General features: G+C 48.4%; 1 long non-coding RNA gene across 1 annotated transcript; it reads left to right on the top strand.

The window, feature by feature from the left end:
- The first annotated feature begins 2,154 nt into the window (after positions 1-2,154).
- LOC143442299 (uncharacterized) lies at positions 2,155-10,632 on the top strand. The gene is made up of 3 exons (XR_013110343.1): positions 2,155-2,402; positions 4,417-4,581; positions 10,338-10,632. It is a non-coding gene; the product is annotated as an uncharacterized LOC143442299 (long non-coding RNA).
- Positions 10,633-13,630: the final 2,998 nt, after the last annotated feature.

The raw sequence follows: 13,630 nt of genomic DNA, 5'->3' as shown, positions 1-13,630 counted from the left end.
GTCTCTGGCACCCTGTCGGTTGCCATGGAGACCACTGGTGGTGAACCGCTGGGCGTTCTTGATAAGGTTGCAGGAGTCTGAAGAAGGTGGACCGGAGTCTAGTTGAGATTGTCTCCAGGGCCATAGTGACTGACATCATTCAAAAGTGGAGTGGCTGCTACGAGGGAGATGGCACCCTACCAGTCCTCAAAGGTCCCCAAAGAACTGGGAAAGGGGAAGGGGCTCGTCCTCTTAGCCGATGATTCCGCACAATAGCTGCTTGATAGCTGCTTGATCCAGTTGATGCCTGGGGCTTCACCTCAGAGGGATTTCAGAGAGATCTCGATGTTGCCTCTTTGATGGGGATCCCAGAGGGGTGACCTCCTCCCCAAAGGCTCAGGAAAGGGGGCTGGAAAGAAGGACTTCAGAGAGAATTTGTGTCTGTCTTCTAGTCTGTCACTTCAAGAAACAAAGCTGGGCTGAGGAGAAGGCTCAGTTATTAAGAGTGGTTATTACTCTTGTGGAGGACTGTCATCCATGTAGGGTGGGGGAAGGGAAGGGCAAGCCGCGAAAGGCCTGTAACTCCAGCATCAGGGATCCAAGACCCTCTTCTGGCTTGCTTATGGGCCTGCACTCAAGTGCGTATACCCCTCCCCCACATTCACACAATTAAAACTAAAGTAAATCTTTGAGCAGCGCATGGTGGTGTGTGTAGCCTTTAGTCCTAACACTCAGGAGACAGAGGCTGGCCAGTCTCTATGGGTTCAGTCAGCCTGGTCTACATCAGGAGTTCCAGGCTAGCCAGGGCTGCAGAGTGAGACCCCCCTCCTCGATAGATAGATAGATAGATAGATAGATAGATGATAGATAGATAGATAGATAAGAAAACTCTTAAAACTACAACGCTATGGTGCTCGCTCCAGCGTCAACTTCAGGGGCACTAGCCACAATGCTGATTCCAAAGCCCCACCTAGACTGACAGACCTGTCCTTTGTCACTGGGGTCCAAAAAGCTGCTTTTTACAAGGGGTAAGCCTTACTCTTAGGAGTCAAGAGTCTCCAGCACAGAGGGGTGTGTATTCTCTAAGCTGTTAGGACAATGCTGGGGACCCAGATACTGCCCACTCCCAGAGGACAGGCTAAAAGGTGAAAACAGAGGGTACCCGAGAAGCTGCTGGCTGCCACAGGATGATGCTCAGAGGAAGACATCAGACCAGTATTTTGGATGTGTTCGAAACCATTGTTGGAGGAAAAGGTATTTGAAAGAGTAAAATGGATTCAGAAGAAATCCATACTTTGGAAGGTGCAACAGTTTGATTGGCTTTTGGTAAGGTTGCTGAGTCTGAAAAAGATGCAAAGTTTAGAAATTTGTGATTCCTTAGAGACCAAGGCAGTTACACGTTGTCAGTATGGGGTAGTTTAGTTCAGCTGCTTGTGAAAGGAACACAGTTTACTTATTTCATAGGGACCAAGAACAGGGGAGGGGCACACAGAGATTCCAACATTTAAATTACATCTGTACATGTCCTGGTTTGTCAAAGTGAGTAGGTGACTTTCAAAACTCTGGTGATCTTCAGTTTACCCAAACTTATGACTTTATTTTAGACAGATGCCGGTAGCCCAGGCTAGCTTCATCCTCCCTGTGTAGGTGAGGATGACGAGTTTCTGATATTTCAGTTTTCTAAGTGCTGGGAGAACAAGATCTGTGTCCTTGGATGCTGTTTGTACGACGTTAGAGACTGAACTCAGGACTTTGAGCATGCTAGCCCAAAGGCTTTTACTGTCTGACCTATATCCCCAGTCCCATTTCCTGTTTTGTTTTTGAGACAAGAGTCTCCCTTTTCAGTCTAAGGACTTGAACTTGCTATGTGGTCTAGGCAGACTTCAAACTGGAGATTCTCCTGCTTCAGCTTCTCCGGTGCTGTAATCACAGCTATGTGCTGCATTCTGGGTGAATTTATGACATCTAATAGTTCTGCGGTTTCGCATCTACCTGACTTCACCGTGATGAGAGTATCTGATGGGTGTGCTGTCTTGAGAAGTAATTCATATGAGATGATCCTGGGCTGGTCCGAAGGTAGCGAGTTAACTCAACTGATTGTTTACAGTCAGTTACAGATGGCACTCCTGTTCTACACATTCCCCCCTTCTCACTACTGCACTTGACTAGTCTAAAAAAAAAAAAAAGAGATGAATCTGGGGTTCGAGTTTGAATTCTTTGAAGGATGTGTGTGTGTGTGTGTGTGTGTGTGTGTGTTAAGCTCTAGTTAACATCCTACTTACCTTGCATAGGTAAAATCCTGGGGGCAGGAGGAGGCTGAACACCCTGATGCACAGGTAACCGGATTTCTCCCTTATCTGCTACATCGTGAGAAAAGGATCATCACTGGAGCCTTGCTGCTTCAGCTTAGGACACCCTCCAGGGTGAGCAACTCCCCAATTAATTTTAAAATTTATATTAAATTATTATTATTATTAACTTGGGGCATGTGTTAGTGATGGTCAGAAGACAACTCTTAGCAGTTGGTTCTCTCCTGGTACCTAGGGATGACACTCAGTTAAGCACTTTTACCTGCTGAAATATCTCAACAGGTGTTTGGAGGGGTTTGTTTGTTTAGAGACTAAAGTCTCACTCTGTAACCCAGGCTGGTCAAGATCTCACTAGATAGCTCAGGCTGGCCTATACCTGTCAACAATCTTCCGGTTTCAGCTCCCTGAGTATTGAGATTAAGGCATGGACCATTATACTCAGCTTGGAAGTTTCTGCAAATTACTCTTGGGTTACCTATCTGTGTGTACGCACATACATATGAAGACCAGAGGTTGTTAGCTGTCGTTTCTCAAGCACTGTTCACCTTGTGTTTTCAGATAGAATTTCTCAGGAGCCTGGAAGTTGTGGAGTAGCAGACTCTTCACAAACATGATGGGGGTTGAACTCACGTCCTTGCATGGCAAACACATTACCGATCAACCTATCTCCCAGCCCTAGGTGAACTTCCTCATACTTCCGAGGCTCTGTGACTCATGAGGCAGGTGCTCACAGCCCTGCCTGTCTCAGAGGCAGTGGGCTGTGGTCCTGCCTAGAGGGCTGGTTGCTAAAACCAGAACCAGAGATGCAGGTTGGAGACTATGTTTCATTTGATTTTTTTCTTCCTTCTTCGGAGTCATTGGATTTCAGGGAAACTTTGTTTCTCTTTTAGAAACTAAAGCAACGGTGAGGGCGATTTTATAGGCTCTTACGGAAGGCAAGACTGGAGATAACTTCCAGGAAATACCTGGAGAGTTTATTAGGAGAGTTACTTTACAATAACCGTGAGTTCTGTATGGTGAGCATGGAATCCGGCAACAGGGAAGATCTATTCTGGTGGCACATTCTAGCATTTGGTCATGAAGAAACAATGATCTTCAGGAAAAAAAAATAGTCACCCCCATAGCAAAGGATTTCTACGGAGGCTGAGGCGAGTGAGAGCCAACTCTGAAGCTCTTGCAAGTGGCGAGGGAGCTAAGCAGACTTAGTCATCCATCGTTGACGTGTCTCTTTTCTGCCTCCCACATTTACTTGTATAACTGTCTTCTAGGGAAGGGTGAAGTCTTATTAAGAAAACAACAGCAGTTTGAAAAAGAGAAGGGATGAGCTACGAGATGGCTCAGTGGGTTAGAACTGTCGCTATGTAAGCGTGAGGACCTGAGTTCGAATCCCAAGCATCCACACTTTAAAAAAAAAAATATCTAGCAAGGTGTAGTGGCGCATGCCTCTAATCTCAGCATTTGAGGGGCAGAGGCAGGCAGATCTCTGAGTTCAAGGCCAGCCTGGCTACAGAGTGAGTTGATCCAGGACAGGGCTACACACAGAAACCCTGTCTTAAAAATAGCCTGAGGTCCTAGCACTGTGGCTGGTGGAGGCAGGAGAATTACTGGAGTTTGCTTCCAGCCTAGCTCAAAGATCAGCGAGAGACCATTTCTCAAGGACATATGGTAGCATGTTAGAATGGGCCAATCAATGTCTTCTATGTGAGTGCATGGGTGCACCTCTGACACACATGCAAGCTTGTGCCCGAGTACAGGAGGAAGACAAGAAAGGGTTGGGGAGAGCTCTAGGTTGACCAGACAGGGCATGGCCACTGGGGGCACATTCCAGAGTCTGACAGAACTGGGTGGTCTCTTCAAGCCTTGAGATTCTGGGGGATCAAGAAAGGGATTAGTGAGGCCTTTAGAGATAACACTGGGTCAGAGCATTTGGCCTAGAGCATGCGCCTACACTCAGAGATGCCAGGATGCTAATTAATCATCATAAAGATCCACAGTCATCAGGAAGCCCCAGATAGATGGAGAAAGATGCAGGGTCAAGATGCAGATGTCAAGGTCCAGGGATACCATAAACACTCACTTGGGGCGACAGGGTGACTGTGGGGGAAGGGGTCATAATCTCTCTCTTCAGTCTCTTACAGCGTCTGGAGGACCATTCAGTGGGTGCAGTATCAGCTAGGAACTCCGAGGCCCTGCTGTCTGGAGCAAGAGGAGCACTTGCAAACGTTTGCAAGCCAAGTCGAGGGCTCTCTTCTGGAGTTATCTTGGAGATTTATGAGTTGACTTGAGAACCTAGGTAGCATTTCATATTACTTGCATGTGGGCTGGGGGTGTAGCTCAGTGCCTACGTCCCTGTGTTTGATCTTCAATATTCTAAGATTCAGTCGAATAGGCCCAAATGGGTTGTGGTTGTTTTTAACTATATACACATGTGTGCATGTGCATCATGTATGTATATGTGTGTATGCATGTAAGTATGTATGAGCATGTATGTGTGTTGGTGGTTGTGCTGGGTTGAATTTTTGTCAACTTGACATAAACATATCTGGAAAGAAGGAGCCTCAACTGGGAAGTTGCCTCTGTGAACCAAACTCCTGGAAAGAAGTGGTGTCTTCAGAGGCTGATTGCTTGATTAGAACTGCAGTACTGTGGCGAGATTGGAGTGTTGCAAAGTTCCAAAGACTAGTTAGTTACTTCACCTTGGGCTCGTTCTAGCCTTCAGGAACAGCCATTCCATAGGCCCACCCCCAACCTACCCCCACCCCGCCCCACTAATGTCCTGTGACTAATAAACCAAAAACTTTGGGAATCTAATAACTTAACAGACTACCAGCTTTCACCAATCCAAGTGCTAAGAATGTCATCAGACAGCATCTTGAGCCTATAGCAGAGCTTCCCCACTCTCACGGTACCCGCCTCTCTGATATACCCACCGATGTATTTTAAACTTGCCTTTATTTGTGACTTTCTTTGTTCTTCAAAGCTGTATAAACTTTATAATAACACTTCCAGGCTGGAATATAGACTTTGGGGATACCTAGATCTGGCCTCAGGAGACAGAGGCAAGTAGATCTCTGAGTTTGAGACCAGCCTGGTCTACACAGAGAATTGATGGGGGATGTGGGAGAGGCCAGCCCACTGCCTCAGATCCTGCCTCTGGGTTCCTGCCTTTAGTTTTTTCCTTGACTTCCTTCTTGAGGGCTGGTGATCAGGACAAGGAGGACAAATTCCCCCCCCCCCCCCAATAGAAAGCAGATCAGAACAGTGGCGGTGGAGGACGGGCCACGATGTGGCTTGGGACGCCAGAGGACAACTGTAGGAGTCAGTTCTCGATGTCTGCCGCATCCGTCCAACCTAGGGACAGAACTGAAGTTATGGCTTTGGCAGCAAATCCCTTTGCCAGAAGAACCACCTTACCAACCTCCAGAAGCTGTTTAAAGTCATAGGCAAGTTAACGGCTCAGAGTCTGCAGCCATTCCCTCTGAATTGACCGGTTCCATGCAGGAAGGAGGAGGAGGCAGGACCCAGAAAGTAAACAAACCTCCTGAGTCCGGGAAAGAGGTTACACAGGACTCCTCCCTGAGGGCTTGGAGGCCATAAACAACCCGCTGAGGAAAAGGGGATTCCAACCTGCACATTTGCCTCCAGGCGCCCTTGCCCTCCAGGAGTCTTTCCTGAGTCCCTACCTGTGTAGGGGTGAGTCCTCCAGGTTCCTGTAAACCACCCCTCACCCACACTCCTGTAACTCCCGTAGACTCATAAGTTCCTGGATGGACTTAGAGTAATGGCTTCTTCAGATTGTCATCGGTTCCTGTCTGGGTGAGTAGATGTTTGTTCACGCAACAGTTAGTCATTCTAAATCCATTAAGACGATGTGTGTATGTCTGTAGGGAACAGATACCTTAAGCCCAGCCCTTCTGGCACTGACATGCCCTTCTGGGCTCCTTCCAGAGATGGTACTAACATGGGCATAAGACTGTGAATTTTGTTCTGGCAGCAGATACTTTGGGAAAACAGTGTACTGCAGCTTGCAGCTAATCAAGACAGATTGGTGACGCGTGCTGGATTCTGGGTGTGGCCCGGCATCCTTTCCTGTTCTAGGCTAACCAGGAGACTGATGTCGAGCAAAAGTGGCTGTGTTGGACAGTGAGAACCACTGGGGCCCACAGAGTAAACCAGGAAGGTTACAGCTCTCCCGGCTATGCTATGCTTACCCATCATGAACTGTTGATAAAGCAGCTGATGCCCTGCCCCCAACCAGACTTCCCTGGCTGCCTCTGTAGCCCTCAGCTTAGTAGCTAGCCTAGCTAGCAGTGAATGCAGGGGACATGTTTGTTGAGCGAATCCATGATGGTCTGTGAAATCATGAGAAGGCTGGTGACACATTGGCTATTTTCTCAATGTCCCCTCCAGAGCATCCGGTGGCCCACTTTTAGGTCTGAAGGTCACAGCCAAGAAACAGAAGCCGCCGAAGTGACACCTCTGAACCCACATGACTCGACACAAAGCTCACAGGAACGCAGAACACAAGCTTCTCAAGTGTCTGTCCCCTGTTGTCTCTGAGGGAGTGACACTGGCATCAGATAGGGGTTCAGCCAGTGTGACACCCTGGCCTTTGGGTTATCGCTGTAACCTGGAGGTAATAATAGATAGAAGGTTCTGGAAGGCACTGCGTGTGGCCACAGCAGGGGATCCTGAGAATGCAGGACACTGTAGAGTTAACACACAGTGGACCAAAGCACCCACAGGTGAAGTTAGGTGAAAGGGGTGCCTGGGACAAGTTATACACCCAAGAGATTAGCGGAGGAAGCTGGTGACTCAGCAGATACCAGGAAGCCCAGGAGCTGTGGGGCTGAAGGCATCATTCCTTCAGGCTCCATTGGGGTTTTTTTTTGGGGGGGGGGCAGAGCTGCTCTTCCAGGCCACCAGGCAGAGCTTCTGGGCAGGTGACTCACCAAGAGCAAAGGCAAAATGGAAGATGGTTACAGTCCATGCTTAAGATCTCCCTGGGATGAGGTTGGAGGAATATGGTCTATGGCGTGGTCCCCATAGAGTCCCATGGCTTCTCTATACACCCCAGGCTGGCCTTGAACCTGCTATAGAGCCTAGGTTGGCCTGAACCTCTGATGAGCTTTTTGACTCAGCCTCCCCTATCCTGGGATTACAACCTCATGCCACCCATCCCTGGCTTTCCTGGAACTCTTTTTTTTTTTTTTTTTTTTTTTTTAAGGAAAGTCCCTAAGTAGTTTATTGTCTCCAAGACTGCAGTGTGAATTCCTCTCCCAGAGAAGGGTCTTTCAAAGGCAGAGGACTATCATCCAGGTGCAGGCCGCTCACTTGTCATTTTTGTACATGGCTGGATTCTTTCTTTTGGACTGCTCAAACTCTTTGTTGCCCCACGTGTACATCAAGTTGAACGTGGTGCCGCTTGTAGCGCCAAGAGAGGGTCATTGCCACACACGGCTTTTCGAAAGAACGCCCAGCAGTAGGCCCTGACGAAGCCAAAAGAGCATGTGGTCACCAAAGCAAGCAATACCCCCAAATCAATGATTCCAACTTCCTTCAGTTAAAGAATAGGTGAGAGGGCTGGAGTGATGGCTCAGCAGTTAAGAGCACTGATTGATCTTCCAGAGGACTCAAGTTCGATTCTCAGCACCCACATGGTTGCTCACGACCATCTGTAACTCCTGTACAGGGGATCTGACGCCCTCTTCTGGGCTCCACAGGCATTTGCATGCACAGATAAATGAAGCAAACACATAAACTTTAAAAGCAGTAGATTATAATGTGAAGGTCAAAGTCACAGGAGCTAGCACAATGTCACCTCCTGGCCCATAGCATGATCTGTTGCCTGACTGAAGACTAATTGTGTCCCTGAAAATGTGACTTGCCAGTCACAAGGAAAGCCACTCCTCCTGATGATGATAAGACACCCCCCCTCCCCAGTTAGACAGAAACAAAGACTTCTGCTTCGGAATCTTGGGGTCTTAGGGAGGGAAGCTGTTTATGCCGAAGGTAAAATGAAACTCAAGACAAGCAACCAGCTCATGTATCTGTCACGGGATGGAGGCATGGCTATGGATTCATGGGTACAAAGGGGTAAAGAAAAATGTTTAGGGAAAAAAAAAAAAGCAGCCACATGAAGGTCACGAGTTGGCCCAAAATAACTGGAGACACTGAGAGGACAGATGCAAACAGTACATCTTGATGGAAACCAGGCCAGCTCGATAAGCTGCAGTAGTCTTTCCTCACTGACTGGCCCCATGCAGGAGAAAGAGGACCAGGATTAGCATCTGCAGGTTTTGGGTTTCCTCCCATCTTGTCTGTTTTGCTTTCCCCTCTAAGCCCTGCCCCCCCACCCCCCCACCCCAGAAACCACAGTTCTAACTAGAAGCATGCTTTGGAATGAAGATCTGGAAGCTATTTTTTTCTCCACCCAGACAGCTCAAGACGCTGGCTTCTGCCACAGCAGGCACTGGTAACGCTGTGAAGTTGTGAGGGAAAGTCCCTTAGCTTCAGAGTCACGATTCTGAGCTTCCACGTGCGCTCGGGCCAGCATCAGCAAGGCACAAGATAATAATTGTCGGAGCTTCTTGGGGGGGGCAGGGGAGGAGGTCGGAGGGGCTCAAGGCGATTTGTTTGAGTTGGCTGCAGCCCACCCTCTCATGTATCTAAGGTCAGGTTGCTGGTGTGCCTCAGAGCCACTGTGTGCGAGAGGAAGAAAAACCACTCCTGGGCTGTCCAAGCGTCTTCTGTGCCGCTAACCTTCTATTCCACTTCCTAACTCATCAACTCCTTTAAATAACTACCTTCCAGGGTTTCTCCTGTGTGCAGCCAAGGAATCTGTCTGTGTGTGTGTGTGTGTGTGTGTGTGTGTGTGTGTGTGTACATGTGAATGTTTGTGAGTCTGTATCTGTGTGCACCTGTGTATAGAGATCTGTATTCAACCTCAGGTGTGAGTCTCTTGTTTCTTGAGACAAGGTCTCTTACTGGCTCCTAGAATTCACCGATTAGGCTATCCTGACTGGCTAGGGAACCCGAGGGCTCTGCCTTTCCCCCCCATCCCTCCAGTGCTGGGATTAGAAGTATACACCCAGCTTTTTTATGTAGGTTCTGGGGACAGAATGAAGGTCCTCATTGTTGCATAGAAAGCACTTTAGAAACGGAACCACCTACCCAACAGAACCACCAGGGCATCTTAAATAATAGGAGGGGGTCCCAGTGAGAGCCCAAGGCAGGTCGTAGGGGCAGCTGGCCTTTAGAAGGGAAAACTAGGACCCAGAGTGACCAAGAAGCAAGGTAGCAGTCCCTTGCTCTCAGCTGAGAATGTGTTCAGCCTCAAATACCAGAAGCATGGTCTGAAGGATTGTGACTAGTTGGAGGCCCTCCTCGACTGGCTCTGGGTTTGTCTACAGGACTAATGTACCAGAGGCAGGTAGAGACTAGGAAGCCACACACTGGGGCTTGCTCTTAACAGCTGTTCCTTGCACCCTGTGGCCATCACCTTGTCTGGCCTCTAAGGATGATGGGAGAGCACTCTGGGCTGCCAAAGGCTTGGCCAAGGGCCTCCCTAGAGTGAGTTTCACAATCTCACTGTTCATCAAGGGTGATATGCTTCTCTCTGCAGTGGTGGATGGTTCTTTGAGGTGTGGGTATTCAGCAGCCTCAGCCTCTGCCTCTGCCCACTCACTGCCGTGAGTGATTAGTGGTATCACTCACGGTTGAGAGCCACTACCCTGACCCACTGGTCTGTCAGGAACCAGACATGTAAACAAGGCCACCTGTAATCATCCAAGGTGGACAGGACAGACAACCTACCTTGATCTGTGCACTCATGAGACATAATATTTGTTGTTTTATGTCACCAGTTGTGGGTGGTTTGTACCACAGTAGATATACACCTGACTGTGCTGGCTTTAGTGTGTGGGGACAGGCAGTCCGGGAGGAGGCAACCCTCTGGCTTAGCGCTCATGGATACCACTGGGTCCCATCAAATGGTCTTCTGTTCTACTCTATTGTCATTGAAAGGTGGCTTTTGTCCTTTTGTTTCAGAAGTGAAGCCCTTCCAGGACTCAGGCTTCTGTGCTAGTGTCTGACTCTGTACAGTACATTCTAGCTGCAAGGGAGGAGAGAAAACCAAGACATTGAGCTTTTAGCCTACATTGCAGAGGAAGGAGATGACTACGCAGTGACTAAACAGAAACGGTATCTGCTCCCCAGTGTCTTCTATGTGTATTGTCCCCGTGCCATCTCTCTAGGCTTCTATGGCTCCTTGTATCTGTCTGTCTGCCTGTCTGCCTGCCCGCCTGCCTGCCTGCCTGCCTGCCTGTCTGTCTGTCTGTCTGCCTGCCTGTCTGTCTGCCTGCCTGCCTGCCTGCCTGCCTGTCTGCCTGTCTGCCTGTCTGCCTGTCTGCCTGTCTGCCTGTCTGCCTGTCTGCCTGTCTGCCTGTCTGCCTGTCTGCCTGTCTGCCTGTCTGCCTGTCTGCCTGTCTGCCTGTCTGCCTGTCTGCCTGTCTGCCTGTCTGCCTGTCTGCCTGTCTGCCTGTCTGCCTGTCTGCCTGTCTGCCTGTCTGCCTGCCTGCCTGCCTGCCTGTCTGCCTGTCTGTCTCGGTATCTATCTATCTATCTATCTATCTATCTATCTATCTATCTATCTATCCATCCATACACACATATGAGTGTATATAGGTATATATACATACATATACATCATACACATATGCATATGCGCACACACACACACACACACACACACACACACACACACACATATATATGACTTTCCCTTCTGGAGGACCGACCTTCCTTCCTTCCTTCCTTCCTTCCTTCCTTCCTTCCTTCCTTCCTTCCTTCCTTCTTGTTTCTCTCTGTCTGTCTGTCTGTCTCTCTCTCTGTCTCTCTCTCTCTCTCTCTCTCTCTCTGAGCACAAGTGGGAACAGGGCTGGCCCTGGGACTGCATTGTCCTCCAGCTCCAGCCCGTGAGTGAGCTGAAGGGCATCTCAGGATTCACTCCCAGATGCCAAGGCTGGAGGTGCTGGTGGGCTCAGCTTGAACTGGGAGGGAATCACATTGGTTGTAGCCAGTGTTCAAGGATGTAGCAAATCGGATGCAGGGTTGCTGCTCGGGGTACAACAGGTGTCAGGAAGTAAGGTCAGTTAGAAAGGTGAGAAAAGAAATATTAACATGTCTCTCTCCACTCCCCCTCTTCCTCCTCCCCTCCTCCCCTCCTCCCCTCCTCCCCTCCCCCTCTCCTCCTCTCTCTCTCTCTCTCTCTCTCTCTCTCTCTCTCTCTCTCTCTCTCTCCCTCTCTTTTGTGCTGGAGAAGGAACACAGAGCCTTGTATAGACAATGACTCTACTACAGAGCCACATCTCAGTGACCAAAACTTTTTTTTTTTTTTTTTGAGACAAGGTCTTCCCATACAGCTCAGTCAGCAAGCCCACCTGTCTCTGTCCCCTCCCATCACTGTGGTTGCCAGTAAGCAAACAGATACACCTGGATTTTTTATGTGGGTGCTGGGATTTGAACTCAGGTCCTCATGTTTGAGCACTGATCCATCTCCCCAGTCTCCCCCTTGTTGTGACAGAATCTCATGTAGCCCAGGCTAGCCCCAAACGTGCTATGTACTTGAGGATGACCTTGAACTCCTGCCCACCTTCCCTACCTCTGGAGTGCTGCAGTCAGACATGGCTCAGTCACGTTCTTCATGAAACAAATTTTGAGATTTTTTCAAGAGCTTTTTAAAAAAGCCTTAAAAAAAAAAAATATTGCCAGGTGGTGGTGGCATATGCCTTTAATCCCAACATTTCTGGAGGCAGAGGCAGGCAGAGTTTGAGGCCAGCCTGGTCTACATAGTGAGTTCTAGGACAGTCGGGACTACACAAAGAAACCATGTCTCAAAATAAATAAATAAATAAAGGTTTTCATTTTTTTTGTTGTTGTTCTGTGTGTGCAGTTTCCTGTGGAGGCCAACAGAGAGCGTCAGATCCCCTAGAACTGGAGTTAACTGATGGCTATGAGCTGTGTTGCGGGTGCTAGGAATTGAACCCTGATTCTCTAAAATGTGACTTCTTTTAACCACAGGGCAGTCTCTCCGGCCTCCCAGGAGCCTTCTCAAGGTCAAGTGAAGGTCACCTTTTTTACTTTGGCTATGCCTCTTGTGGAGTAACACATAACAAGGTTTTCTCCTCTGTTCCCCACATTTTAACAAGCACAAAGAATACATTTGGTTTTATAATACAGGACATTTGGCCTATTGTCAATTTGACACAACGTAGAATCACCTGGGAAGAGAGCCTCAAAGAGGGATCATCTACATAGACTCAGTCTCTGGGCATAGCTATGGGGCATTGTCTTAACTGATGTTAACTGATGTGGAAAGACTCAGCCCACTGTAGGCGGCACCATTCCCTAGGCCTGGGTACCTGAGCTGTAGGAGAGTAGAGAAGTCGAGCTGAGCACAAGCAAGTGAGTACGCACATGCTCATCTCTCTCTGTGGGTGTGATGAGACTAGCTATTTGAAGTTCCTTCTCTGACTTATGATGGGCTGTGAGCATCACACTGGTAAAATAAATGAAAAAAAAAAAAAAAAAACCTTTTTGTCCCCTAGGTTGCTCTTCATCTAGATATTTTATCACAGCAACAGAAATGAAATTAGAATAGAATACGAAAATATTTTTATTGAGGTTTTTAAAAACTAATAATAAACCAGTTTACGTTGTGCCTCCCAGCTCCTTCTTCACCTAGGTGAGGCTGGCTGCCTGGCCAGGACAGAGTGTCAGTGATGAGAGGTAGGTAAGTGGAGAGAAGGCAGGACACAAGAGGAGACTTGAGGGTCGCTGGGAACATCATGGGAATGACGTGCACGTGCTTTGGTGACTGAGTCCTTGGTCTATCCTGTAGCCAGTGGCTGGGTAGCCTAGGGTCATCTTGATCCAGCAGGATAGACAGTGTGACAGAATTAGAAACCAGGCTTTCAGCCTGGCATCATGGTACACACTCTTACCCACAGCTCTTCAGAGGCAGAGGCAGGCAGATCTCTGAGCTTGGGGACAGCCTGGTCTAGAGAGCAAGTTCCAGGATAGCCAGGCTACACAGAGAAATCGTGTCTCGAAAAAACAAACAAAATAAAAACAAAAACCAACCAACCAAACAAAATGAAACCAGCCTTCCAAGCCCAGTTTACTGAGTGACTGATGGCAGGCCAGCCAACCTCTCTGGAGTTCAGCATCCTGATCTGGGAAATAGAGCAACGCGGGGCTTGGGGAAAAGGATTGAGAAATGTTTTAAGAACTACAAAGGGCCACAGAAATGTTGGTCAGGATTACAGAAGTGACGAGATTGA

This window comes from Arvicanthis niloticus, chromosome 5 (genome assembly GCF_011762505.2).
Source record: "Arvicanthis niloticus isolate mArvNil1 chromosome 5, mArvNil1.pat.X, whole genome shotgun sequence".
Taxonomy (NCBI): Eukaryota; Metazoa; Chordata; class Mammalia; order Rodentia; family Muridae; genus Arvicanthis; species Arvicanthis niloticus.
This window is presented reverse-complemented; position numbering and strand designations above follow the sequence as displayed.